Here is a 12,542-nt window from a genome sequence, read left to right as displayed (position 1 = left end):
TCCCCAGACACATATACCTGCAAGAAATTACATTCTTTCACAGTGCTTTGTTTGCTGTATCATTGTGTTACAGGTGGACAGGCACAAAATCAAGCTGAAGAAATTTTGTTTAAATAAACTGAAGCAGAAGGGAAAAATAAGAATATAACAAGAAAATGTGCTCTGGGAGTACTGTGTATGCTTATTAGATGCTACTGAGCTAAATAACAGAACAACAGTAAAAGCATATTATTTTAATTTTAAAAATAAGACATTCCCTCTTGCACCATCTTCAGACAGCCTGGGATATATTTGTATTACAGCATGTCTGAATACGTGCATTTGTGAAATTCATTAAATTCATCCAGAAAAATCTATTTCCCTACTGGACTGTTATGCAGATTTATTGGAAGATACATTAAAAAAGTTTGCACTTGCTTAGCAATTGTCATCCACTTCATAAATTTTCCTGTTTCAAAACCTTGATGTACAATTTTTAATACACTGTAGTAGTGCCCTGGACACAATTCATCACATTAATTTCTTCATTTCCAGCACGCACACATTTTATCTATATTATTTCCCCAATCAATTTTTTTTTTTTAAATCCAATGGCTGTTTTAATGCATGTGGCACAATTAGATCTCTGGCATGGCCACTCATCATACATCGTACCTACGCATGTGATACCCAGCTAAATGCAATGATTTGCATCCTCTGTTTATATAGATAGACAAAGCAATTCACTGTGGCCACTACAGTTTACATCTGCTAAATATACAGCCTCATACCAGTATGATATGTTATTATGTAATAGAAAGTGTAATTTAATTTGAGGAGGTCAAGTTAAGGTCACCTTAAGCACAAGAGGAAGCACAAGTCTTTCCTTATCAGTGCATATGTGTATAAACAGTCAGACATTTATATCGAGAGAAATACGTATTTAGAGGGAAATGGAAATACTGGGAAGTCTTGACTCAGATGGTTTTGGAAAGGATGCAGTTAGAAACTAAGTTGCTCAGAATGATTATAGTGCAGAGATCTATACCTCTATTATTAAGATGTTTATTACCCCAATCACTTTTCTAAAAATAAAAGATACAATCTAGTTCAATTGGCCTTACTTTGAGAGCTTCTCCTATAGAGAATTCCTAAAAGCAAAGTCAAGAACCATAAAGATTTGATCAGACTAGCTATAATATGATCAGTTATATCTAATGGGAAACATTTACCTAAAAATCTTCACATGATGTTCAGAAGCATTGCTTTTTCAAAGAAATGGAACAAAAACCTGAACACATATCAATATGGAAAAATTCCACGCCATGCTCCATAGTCTTTCACCAGCACAGAAAAACATTTGATATTTCAATATTGCTTTAGAGTTCCATGAGGAATTCAGTAGAAAGGATCATCCTAAATAGCAGCCAGCAGTTAAATGAGAAGAACAGACCTCGGGTGAGGGCTATTTCACTAGCTGATCATCTTACAACTACTCTTGGCACCAGCTTTAGGCTACTGAGTGACACAGTCACTTTGCTTCTTTAAAAAGCATCTGGCACACAGTGATTTTAGGAGAATCAAAGGCTGCCGAGGTCTGCAGGGCCCACTGTGTCACAGCTACCAACACTGAACTCTGTATATCTGCTCCTCTAAGATAAAGTCTGTTTTGAAAGAAAGCAAACTGTATTGACATTTTTGTTAGAACTGAGAGCAGATCTTGAAGGGCAAAATTACACCATGTAATTATCTTGGCCTCCATCCTAAAAGACTTTCTGCTGTATGTGGTCCAACTCAGCCAAGAGTAGACACTGCAGTTACATTTTTGCCCTGTCTTTCCATGAAGTGCATTACAAAAGGTTCTACCCAAAAAGCAGAGAAGATTTTAGTATTCACTGAGATTGCCACATGGTCTAGTATTTTCAAGTAGACTAAAGCAGAGCTAGTGCCAAGAGGTTTCTTAGAGTATTAAATGAGTATCTCCAAAGCTCAGAACCCTCATCATGCTCTGTCCCCATAACTCTCCACCACATTCAGATTTCAAAAATGATAGCACTTGAACACTATGTGAACTATAAGTTCACGTAAAAGGAAATCCTACCTGAAAAAAAAATCTAACCATTCACTAGTGCTGCAATAATATATAGACACTGAGGTGAAAACCTGTTTCTATGGTCAACAACAAGTTCAGTGTTGGTAGCATCAATGAAACAAACCTCTGGTGAGCTCTGCTTGTTACTCTTCAGACAGATTAAGAATTCTAACAGGCAAAAACAAGTGTTTGAAAAGATAGCATCCTATAAGTCTCTTTATAGGGAACATGATTATCTAGCTCTCATCACTGTAGACTCAAGTAGCCACACAATTTGCTGCTGGCATATTATTCTCTTTGGGTACACCCTCAGTCCCTCAATTCTTCTCTTATACACAGGAAAAATCAGTTGACAGCAAAAGTAGTATGTCAGCTTGAAATTCTGAAGTGCCTTTTCTAAAGCTTTGAAAACTCTCAAGCTGTAGGCACTCTCCTGTGTAATGGCTGATGAGAACTCCAAATCAGAGCTTGCAGTAACAAGCCTACCCTGCAATAATAAGTTAATGATCTAATACTAAAAAAAAGTAGCACTTTTAGAAGAAAGGCAAAAGTATTGGTGTGTATCATGTCAGCTGTTCACAGATGCCTGAAAGAATTATGAGCAAGGTGTTCCCAGAAAAATCTTACATTTCAGGCAAAGCTTCGATCTCTCAGCAATTATTCTTCTCTGGGTGAACTCAAGGGAAAACAAAAGTTGAAAGTGTTGAGGCACTTCTGCGCTTTCTGCCCAATAATAGGAGTTTGGCTGAATTAATGTAGGCAAATAATGGGAGATCCCAGTATTTTCCAGTTTCTTTCTACAAAACAATTGTCATAATAAATGATCAAGGACACAGAAGAAAAATTAAGTCAAATACACCTCTGTGTATAACTGATGAGCTTTTTCTACCTTTAGTCACCAGTACAGTTTCCCATCTCTGTCTGTGTATTTTCTCCCCTGCTTCCATTTCTTTTTTATCTTGATCATCCCCTTGCAATCCTGTTCCATTTCATAGTATCATGGCATCATGGAGTGTTTTGAGTTGGAAAGAGCTCTGAAGACCTAGTTGCAATCCCCTTGCCATTGACAGGCAAGGTAAAAGGAGCAGCCTGGTCTTTAACACTTCCAGGGATGGAGCATCCAAACTTCTCTGGGCAACTTTTTTCAGTTTCAACAGTCTCACAGTAAAGAGTTTTTTACTATTATCAAATCTAACCCTGCCGCCTTTCAGTTTGAATCCATTCCCCCTTGTCCTGTCACTACATGTTCTTGCCAAAAGTCCCTCTCCATCTTTCTTGTAGCTCTTTTTAGTTACTAGAAGGCTGAAATTGGATCACCCCAAATCCTTCTCTTCTCCAGGATGAACAATCCCAATTCTCTCAGCCTTTCCTCATAGGAGAGGTGCTCCATCCATCTGATCATCTTGACAGACTCCTCTGCCTTTCAGCTACGAATTGTCATATTTCTCCCAATTTTTTATTTACTTCCCAATTTAATTTCTTTTTCCTGTTATTCTCTCTTACTCCCCCCTGCCCCAAAGTCACATCTCCCACAACCAAATGCTGCCCTTCAGCACCCCAAGTGAGGTTGAAATTGTTGTGCAGTTCAGCATTTGTGACAAAGATCAGAAAGCGAAGACTTTATTTGTTTAGAATAATAATATATATTAAATCATCAAGAAAAGATTAAAAATTGAAACACATTTTAACATTGCATGAAGTCTTGGTAGTCTTTCTTCATTAACAATGTTTATCACCAAGATGGTTAATAAATATAGAGGAGACTGAAGTCAACTCTGCTTAATCTAATGCTGCTGGAACAGACCTAAAGACAGCTGTGTCAAGAAAGCCAGAATGGGCAGTAGTGCAAGGAGTCAGCAGCACAATGTGGCATGAAAGCAAGGATCTGAACCTGACAAGAAATCAGGCTCCAACAGTCTTCTGAATCATGGTTTCACATGAAATAACTAAAGCAGCTTAGTGAAACAGTCTCCCAAATAAAATTTCCTTCTTTGCAGATACTGTACCATCATTTTCTAGGATGTTGTGAATTGCTGTCAAATGTTTGTAAGCTATTAATCACTGACACCACACAGGAATATGAAAGACTGTTCATCAATTGCACCCTTAATAAAACCTTGGTATGTGCTGTGTAGAGTGATGCTTCTGTAAATTTACACAGGAGTACTGACTGAGCACAGCAAAATTATATGAAGTCCAAATGCAGTTACATACCACCCATTTAATTCTGACATTGCAAGAAAAACTATTGGGACAAAACCCTCTTTTTTTCATACTAGATTTTCAAGCTCTTGAACACAAGCATGTTATTTTAAAGTTTAAATCCCCTTTCTTTTGTTTTTACCAGAAGTAAAAATGTAGCTGTTGAACCAGTGTAATGTAATTCAGACAAAAGAACTGTAAGAAGGGCATCAGAATTTTTTGTCAAATAGGGAAATTTGAGGTCAGTTGCCCTTGAATTAGAAACTGAGATGAAATAGATTGCAGAGGAAGCATAAGTTTCTTATAGGTATTCTGCTAATATTAAACATCCTGCAAGTATGTTTTGAAATCTGTCTGAAAATCTCCTAAAGCAGCAAACAGAGGTTATGCTCCTGTAACACACACAGTGTGCCCTCCCCTTCCTTCTCTACCTCCTCTCTCCTCTTCTCCCTTCCCCTTCTTCTTTCCCCTTCTCCTTCCTCTTTCCCCTTCTCCCTCCCCTTTCCCCTTTCCCCTTTCCCCTTCCCCTTTCCCTTTCCCTTGCCTCTTTCCCTTTCCCCTTTTGCCTTCACCTTCCCCTACAGGATCTGCACATGAGTGATGAAGGAGCACAAGACCTTAGGAGATGTCCCAGGCAGTGGAGGCCATCTGCCTCCTGCACCATGAATGGGTACTCCCACAAGGACCCCGTGATGAACTGCATCAACTTCCCACTTTTTCCCTGCAATTACCCTGGTCTCAAAGCTTTCTAGACTTTATGGATATGATTGTTCAAAGCCTGCAAGTTCTCTGCCAAAACATGTTCATAATAATTTAAAACCCACTAGATCCAGCTGCATGATTTGGCTTAAATATGTTTTTATTCACATGTGTCTCTGATGGGCCAATGTTCATATTCTTTTGGTCTGTGTTTTACTAGTCTGAAACACACTATATTTGGTTTATATCAGTTTGTAGTTCAATCTCCATTCACATCATGTATCTCCACTTACACAAAGAACAAATTTAACTCATCTTTCTCTCTAGTGAATTTTGTAAAGTTTCATATCTGAGGTCTAAACAGTGCTTTACACAGTACTTTTAGTATCAACACTGTTAAAAGTCACTTTTCACTTTTTTTTTAAAGTGTTATCTCATTGGTGATGCATATTTATTACCACTGTATACATTTCTTCAGCTGACAATGAAACGTTTTAATTTCTAACACATGGCATTATTATGTTTTTCCAAAACATAAGAATGGATGAGTTGATTTTGAGAAAAAGAGTTGTATGGACTGTCCTGCCAGGTCAGGGAGTGAGCATGCTGGAGCTTTCAAAGTCTTGGGAAAATAAGAGAAAATTAATTCATTTGCAAGCAAGTCACTGAAATGTCAATATAATAGCTTGAACTATATTCCTAGGGAATGTTCAAGGGGAAAGAATAAAAATGTCATCATGACTTAACAACTAACTTCCATAAAAATATTGCTAGTAATATCAATTAGGAAGTTCATAAAAAATGAGCAGAAAAATGAGAGATAGAGAGGTCATCTCTTTTACTCAACAAAGTCCTGTATTAATCAGCTTCAGAAGACATTATGAATTTTCTGAATGCTGACAAAAGAAATAAAAAAGAAACCAACATGCACTCCCTGAAAACTATTTCACAGTAAAAAGTCAAAATATTGTCTTTAAGTGTGGATTTCTGGGAATGTGCTTCAGTGCCATTGCACAGATCCAGGGTATTTTAAGAGACTTGTCTTACCTTTAATTGGGAAGATAAGCACCAAATTAACCTATAAAGCACTTCAGAATGTGGACTAAGGATTTGTGGTTTGTGTGAGATTGCTAAAAATACACCTATTTTATGGCAATGTATCAATGCTTTTCTTCATATTTCCTGTCTGGTCTGGAAAGAACGAGTCAGAGTGAAAGGTAATGATTCTTACGCCTTTTATACAAAAAACCCCACAAAACCAACCAGACAAAAAAAACCCCAACTACTATTCTCTGTAGCCAGGTATCTATTGTTTATTTCTCTCCACAAAATGTACATTCCATTCATCCTCCAGTAATCCAGTAGGAAAACCCCCTACAAAAAAATAACACACTGCACTTTTTGATGTGCATTGGAAAACACTAATCATCACCAGCTGTAATCTCTTGCACATGCTCTACATGTAGTCAAAACATCTATAGCTCAAAGCTGAGTAGTTTGAGGTCTGGGTTGGTTTTTTTAAATATTTTTCCCCCACAAATAGTCTTCACACAAAAAAAAAGGTAAATAGTAGTTCAATTACTTAAATAGCTCCCTATGCTAGAAGGAATAAAATTCCTGATATGGTGTAAGGAAGCTTTGGAAACCAGATTGCAACTGCCTTCCAGCTTTGGGTGTGAAAATAAGCAAAAGAGCGTAACAGCGGAAAAAAGCAAAATAAAGTTCATTTTCCCACCCAGCTAAGTAATTCTGTGCAAGCTTAAATTAGAGACATTGTTTGTTTAAAGTATACAAATTACCTGAATATTCTTTCAGTTTTACAGTTTTTCTTATACTGGTTTTCAGTTAAAACAAAATAGAACAGCACAGTATTTGTACAGTTATTGTTCTCAGGTTTCCCACACTGCTGTACTACTTTTTGCTGTTTGTCTGAGGTTTTATGCAATATTGTCATAACTATGGCTCGGAGGGAGGTAAACATTCTGCCCTTGAAGTGAGCCTGAGATATTTATTTATTGATTGATTTTTAAAATGCACTTACCTAACAAATTCTGAAAGAATGGTTAGACATTAAAATATAAATAGATACTTGCCATCACACGCATCCCTGTATAACTTTGGCAATCACTTGAGTTAGCAGATGAATCTTGCTCCATGCTCTGAAGGTCAATAAATTCAGAGTGTGGTGATAAATGATATAATGCAGGTTCAGATGGATGGATTGTGTACAGCTGCATGCTGTCCTCAAATAAAGACTTCTTTGCACTTAATGACACAAGTTTCTCCCAGCTGAGGTTTGGTGTTCAGTTGGAATTATCAGTAAGAATTACCAATGTTTTTGATTGAAGGTGGGAGGAATACCAAGTACTGGTCTGTTTTCTGCATCTGCAGAAGCATTCATGAGGATGCTAGGTATCTTACAACTTAGCCAGTCATAAAAATGGAGCAGAGGGATACCAGGGTTTTTAAAGGTACAGCATTCCTGAAAGATGTTCCTTGATGCAGTAGGACAGTGAGCAGAGGTGAAGAAACAAGGGACACTGAGGTACAAGAACATGGATATGATTGACTGCAGCTGAATGAGTGGAAAAAAAAGTTATTCACCACCTTCCAGGCCTCTCTTAAATGTGGAATGTTAATGTTTAGAGTTCTCTTTTTAATGGGAAAAATTATCACAGTTCATACTAACTTGACAACTGATGCAAATGAAAAGGGCAAGAGTCCAGACCTGATGCATTTTCCATCTGGTTCAATTGAATCTGGCCACTACCTTAAAAAGGCTATCTAAGATTCTGGGAGCTTCAACATTCATGATTTTTAAAACAGCTGGATGAGTTAAGATTTGCAAGTAGTCTAGCTCGAGCTCCATTTGTTTTCATTAGTCTGTATTAGTTGCTCTGCTGCAGATTTACAGATTCTGATGGCTTCCCTCCCATGGTGTGATAAATGAGACTCACAGCTTATAACTTAGCTGTTTAGCCCAGATGGCAGAATACCCATCAAAAAAAAAAAAAAAAAAAAAAAAAAGAAGACAGCAGGGGCAATGGAAAAAAACCCCAAAACAGAATGGGGAATAGACTGAGTCAAGACATCCCTAAAGCACAATCTCCTTGTCTCATTCAGAATCTGAAGTTGCTTCTGCTTTTCTATGATGAAGGATGCCTGCTAAGACTACCTGTAGGAGGCACATTCCCATGTGAATATCTCCCTGCATGTTCCCTGCAGTTCTTGGAGGTTCAAAGTGCACCCTTCGTGACTACACTGTGCACATAAAATTCATATAACTATTTTTAGAATGTAATTAGGAACATATGCTTGCTTACAGACAAGAGGCATAAAGTGTATTCATCACAAACTTAGCACAGTAGAAAAAAATCTTGGATTGGCACAGCAAATTTTGTCTATAGGCAAGACAGCACTGACATCCATGGGATTAATAATTCATGTATTTTATCTCATTCAGGGCATTTCGGAAAGTCCATTATACTATATTTTCTGTGTAGTCAGTAAATTTTGTAGCTCTTAAAACCCGTGAAATGAAAAATAGGCTTGAAAAGCCATAACACTATCAATACATAAATATTAATGTAGCTCTTTTCATGACAAATATTCCAAAGTGCTCTCCAGTAAAAGAAAATGAAATAAAGCATGAGCAGAATGCAGATGACTGTAAGTCAAAAGGTCACTGAAATACACAAATCAAATGAATCTGTTTGACCAAGGGACTGACCAAGTTCACCCAGTAAATTCTAGTAAATCCTATGTTCTTTACTAAAGCTCTGTCTCGTCAAGCTTTGGGGATATTATGTCAAGAATGAGAAAATAACCACATTAACAACCATAATAAGAAAGGACATGTTGAGGCCATTTCGGTCTAGACAGAAAAGGTGTTCTTCCAAATAAGTACTGAGCATGCAGCATGCTTCATTCTCTAGCCAGACATTTATATTACTGATACAGCTAATAAGTTTTTAGGTATTGAAAAATTTAAAAAAATAGAAGTTGTAGGAAATATTTTATTCACCCACCACAGTGGCAAAACACTGATATATATTATGCTAATTTCTTTACCCTGTTGCAGTCATTCATGAGGGAAAAATAAATGTAGAGGACAAGCGTTCTGTAATGCATAACTACTGATTTACTAGGAGGAGTTTGTTTTCAGGTAATTTTCATCCTTCAGTCTTTTAAAAAGGGTTGTGTTCCATTGTAAAATATCTTCAGATCTGCTGAATTTTTTCATTGTATGATAAAGCTTATTATTAAAGAGAAGAACAAATTTGGGACAACAAGTGAACACAAGAAAATTGAGAATATTTCACTAGACTAGGATAGAAGAATGAGGTGTTTTTCCTAGTTTGGCAATACCACATGACAAAAGGGTTAAGTGTGATGCTGCATCTTCCTATTACATAAATACTTCCAGAGTAGGATCTGGGGGTTCTATGGCTGCTGGAGGGTTGTAGCTGGCTTTTAGGAGCTAGTTGAGAAAAAGATAATTAAAAAAGAAGTGCACATATGAAATTATTTAGTGTGTTATTTTTCTTCATGAGGTCAAAAAATATCTGTTTTATATTGGAATTAATAGATTAACAGGAGGGAGAAAATTATATTTATGTTTACAGCTTTATGTTTATATATTTTGAAAGGAAAAAAAAAAAAAAGAAAAAACCTACAGAGTTTTCTACTAGTGTTCAGCTCCTTCCAGGCGTGTTGTCTGCTTTTAATTGGAACAGAAACACTTAATTTTTCTGTAGGTATCTCTTATTCATATACAACTCTCTTAGCAATATAGCTCAATTTTGTTTGAGCTGCTAGTAGATTTATTCAGCAAGTTCAGAAGATCCCACTGAAATTCACAGGGGAACAAAAGTAATTCACTTTAATTGAGAATATTTTAATATTTCTTTAGCTACACATGAGCTCACACTAGTTTTTAAGTCTGAATATTGTACCAATATTGACTTCACAGCTATCACAAAATAGTCAGAACTAAAACTAAACACAATTTCTTTTGAACTAATTAAGACATATCTTTGACACCCATAGTGATCTTTTTCCCATCATCCTTTCCATCCTGTAGAGCTTGTTAAAGTACCCAGAAAGGTACCGAGACTACGCAGTTTTTCAGTGAAGCATTTTAGAAACACTTTGATTGTGCTTAATGTAGTAAGCGTTTTCACTCAGTGTTATCAGGGTATCTTTTTTTTACAAATATGATCTATAGAAGCTGTGTAATCTAAAGTTATATTTGGTATACTAGAATTTTAATATAGGTCCCAGCAGCACTATAAAACACATACTGAATATTTCCTGTATTAGATACATTGTTTATTGAAGTAACCCTTGCATCTGAGAGGATTCAAGAGACCGGACGCTTTGGTTAACCAAGGTGAGTCAGACAGGAAACAAACAACCTGCTTCTTTACATAAACACAAAGTATAATCTCTTTTGGAGATCAGTAAATACACAAAAAAAAAGGGTTCTATACATGTAACTAAAAAGCCAAAAATTTTTTTCTCAATACGTTTTGAATTCTATGTGATCTTGAGGTGTTAAAGTTCAATAAGAGGAGTTTTGCTTCATGCTCATAATTAGAAAACACTCTGAAAGCTAGGAATAAGCTGTTAGTAGAAATACTAATGAAAAATAATGTATAATCTCTGATCTAGGTCCTGCGAAACAGTAGTTATTGTGTTATATACTGAGCAATAGCAACTAGATAGGAGAACAGTATTATCAACAATACAGACTCAGGCGCAAGAGTGGAGCATGGAGAAAAATTAGGAAACTACCTCTTTTTAACACCTCAAAAAAACTTGCGTCCCTGTTTGACATTCATGTTTTATTTAGTCTTACGCTATAGAGAAAGATCTGTCTTTATTTTTTTAGGAATGAAAAGTAAAAAAATTGCACCCAAAATTAGGAGAAACAGAAAATAAAAACCAGTCTCTCTTGGCACAAGACATTTGCCAGACTTTAGCTTCCTAAATGCTCTTTCTTGTATGAAGAGCATTACACACAGTAAAACAGCTGCATCTTTAGGAAAGAGAGGCTTAGAGGTGTCAGTTTCAAAAGTGACAGTTTTTTAAAGGTCAGTTTTTTAAGGCAAGATGTCTGAAAACAGGAGGAAAGGTGTGTGTGGTTTTTGATACTCAGAGTGGACTGAGTCAGTGACCTGACCTCTATTAACTTCCCCTAAAATCCACAGAACGAGCCAGGAACCTCAGACTTGTTTCCCTACATGCTGAAAGGAAATATGTAATTATTGTAGCTAATATGAAGACTTGTAATTCTGCAATTTTTCCAAGTTCCAGGTACCTGCCAAGAGGTTGGAAGTAACTCCTCCGTCTGTTGAGGATCCAGAACTTCCATAATTTTTCAGCTGTAAAGGAGAATTTATTTCTTTAGAATAATGATTGCTAGAGGAAACATGGTTCTCACCTTTCTGGTAGTAATTTTGGGCCAGAGCATGTATCCAGGCAGTACTTTTAATCTGAGATTCCTGGAGTTCAAGCACACATCCTTTTGAAGAAATCCCTTACCCAACACTTCTCCATCAAATTAGAAGAAGGGTAGAGAAAGTCTCGTCCTGTCTTGTGCAAGTTTTGTAAAAAATAACGTGAATTAACTCAGCTGGCATGGAAGTACAAGGAAAAATGGCAGTGTTTAGATAATTCCCTGGCAAAAGAAAAAAAAAAAAAAAAACCCCAAGAAAACAACAAAGAAGTGAGACTTAATCAATGTCTCCTCCTGGGATGATTTATGGAGTTTTTCACTCAGTGATTGTCGAACTTAAAACGGAAAAATAGTCCTGGAGTGAGACCTGCAGTGTAATTAAAATTTTACCTCAAGTCCTGAAACAAGAACTACAATATATTATTTTATTTGCTATTTTACCCAAGTAAATTGAAGCTTCTTTTCTATAATGGAATTCTTAGAAGTGCTATTCCTAAGTCATAGAATCACAGAAAGAGTTGGGTTGAAAGGTACCTTAAGGACCATACAGTTCCAAACCCCCTACAATGGCAAGAACACCTCTCACTAGCCAGGTGGTTCAGATCCCTGTCCAACTTGGCCTTGAACACTCCAGCGATGGGGCAGCCACCACTTCTCTGAGCAACTTGTTCTGGTGCCTCACCACCTTCACAATAAATTTCTCCCTTAGATCTAATTTAAACTTCTTCTCTTTCAGATTGAAGCTGTTCCTCCTTTTCCTGCTATTACATGTACCTGTAAAAAGTCCCTCTCCAAGAGAAGAAGCCTTCTTTTCTCCCAGCTGAACAATCTCAATTCTCACAAAAGCCTTTTCTTAGAAAAGAAATTCTCCACCCATCTAATCTTCTTGGTGGCCTCCTTTGGACTCACTCCAACAGGTCAATGCCCTGCCAGTGCTGGGACCCCTGAGCTGGATGCAGTGTTCCAGCTGGAGTCTCACCAGAGCAGAGCAGAGGGGCAGAATCCCCTCCTTCCCCTTCTGCCCACACTGCTTTGGATGCAGCCCAGGACACATTTGGCTCTCTGGGCTGTGAGTGCACATGGCTGGGTCATGTCCAGCCTCTCATCCAC

This window comes from Coloeus monedula, assembly GCF_965178545.1.
Source record: "Coloeus monedula genome assembly, chromosome: Z".
Lineage (NCBI taxonomy): Eukaryota > Metazoa > Chordata > Aves > Passeriformes > Corvidae > Coloeus > Coloeus monedula.
The sequence above is the reverse complement of the archived record's forward strand: the minus strand, read 5'-3'. Positions refer to the sequence as shown.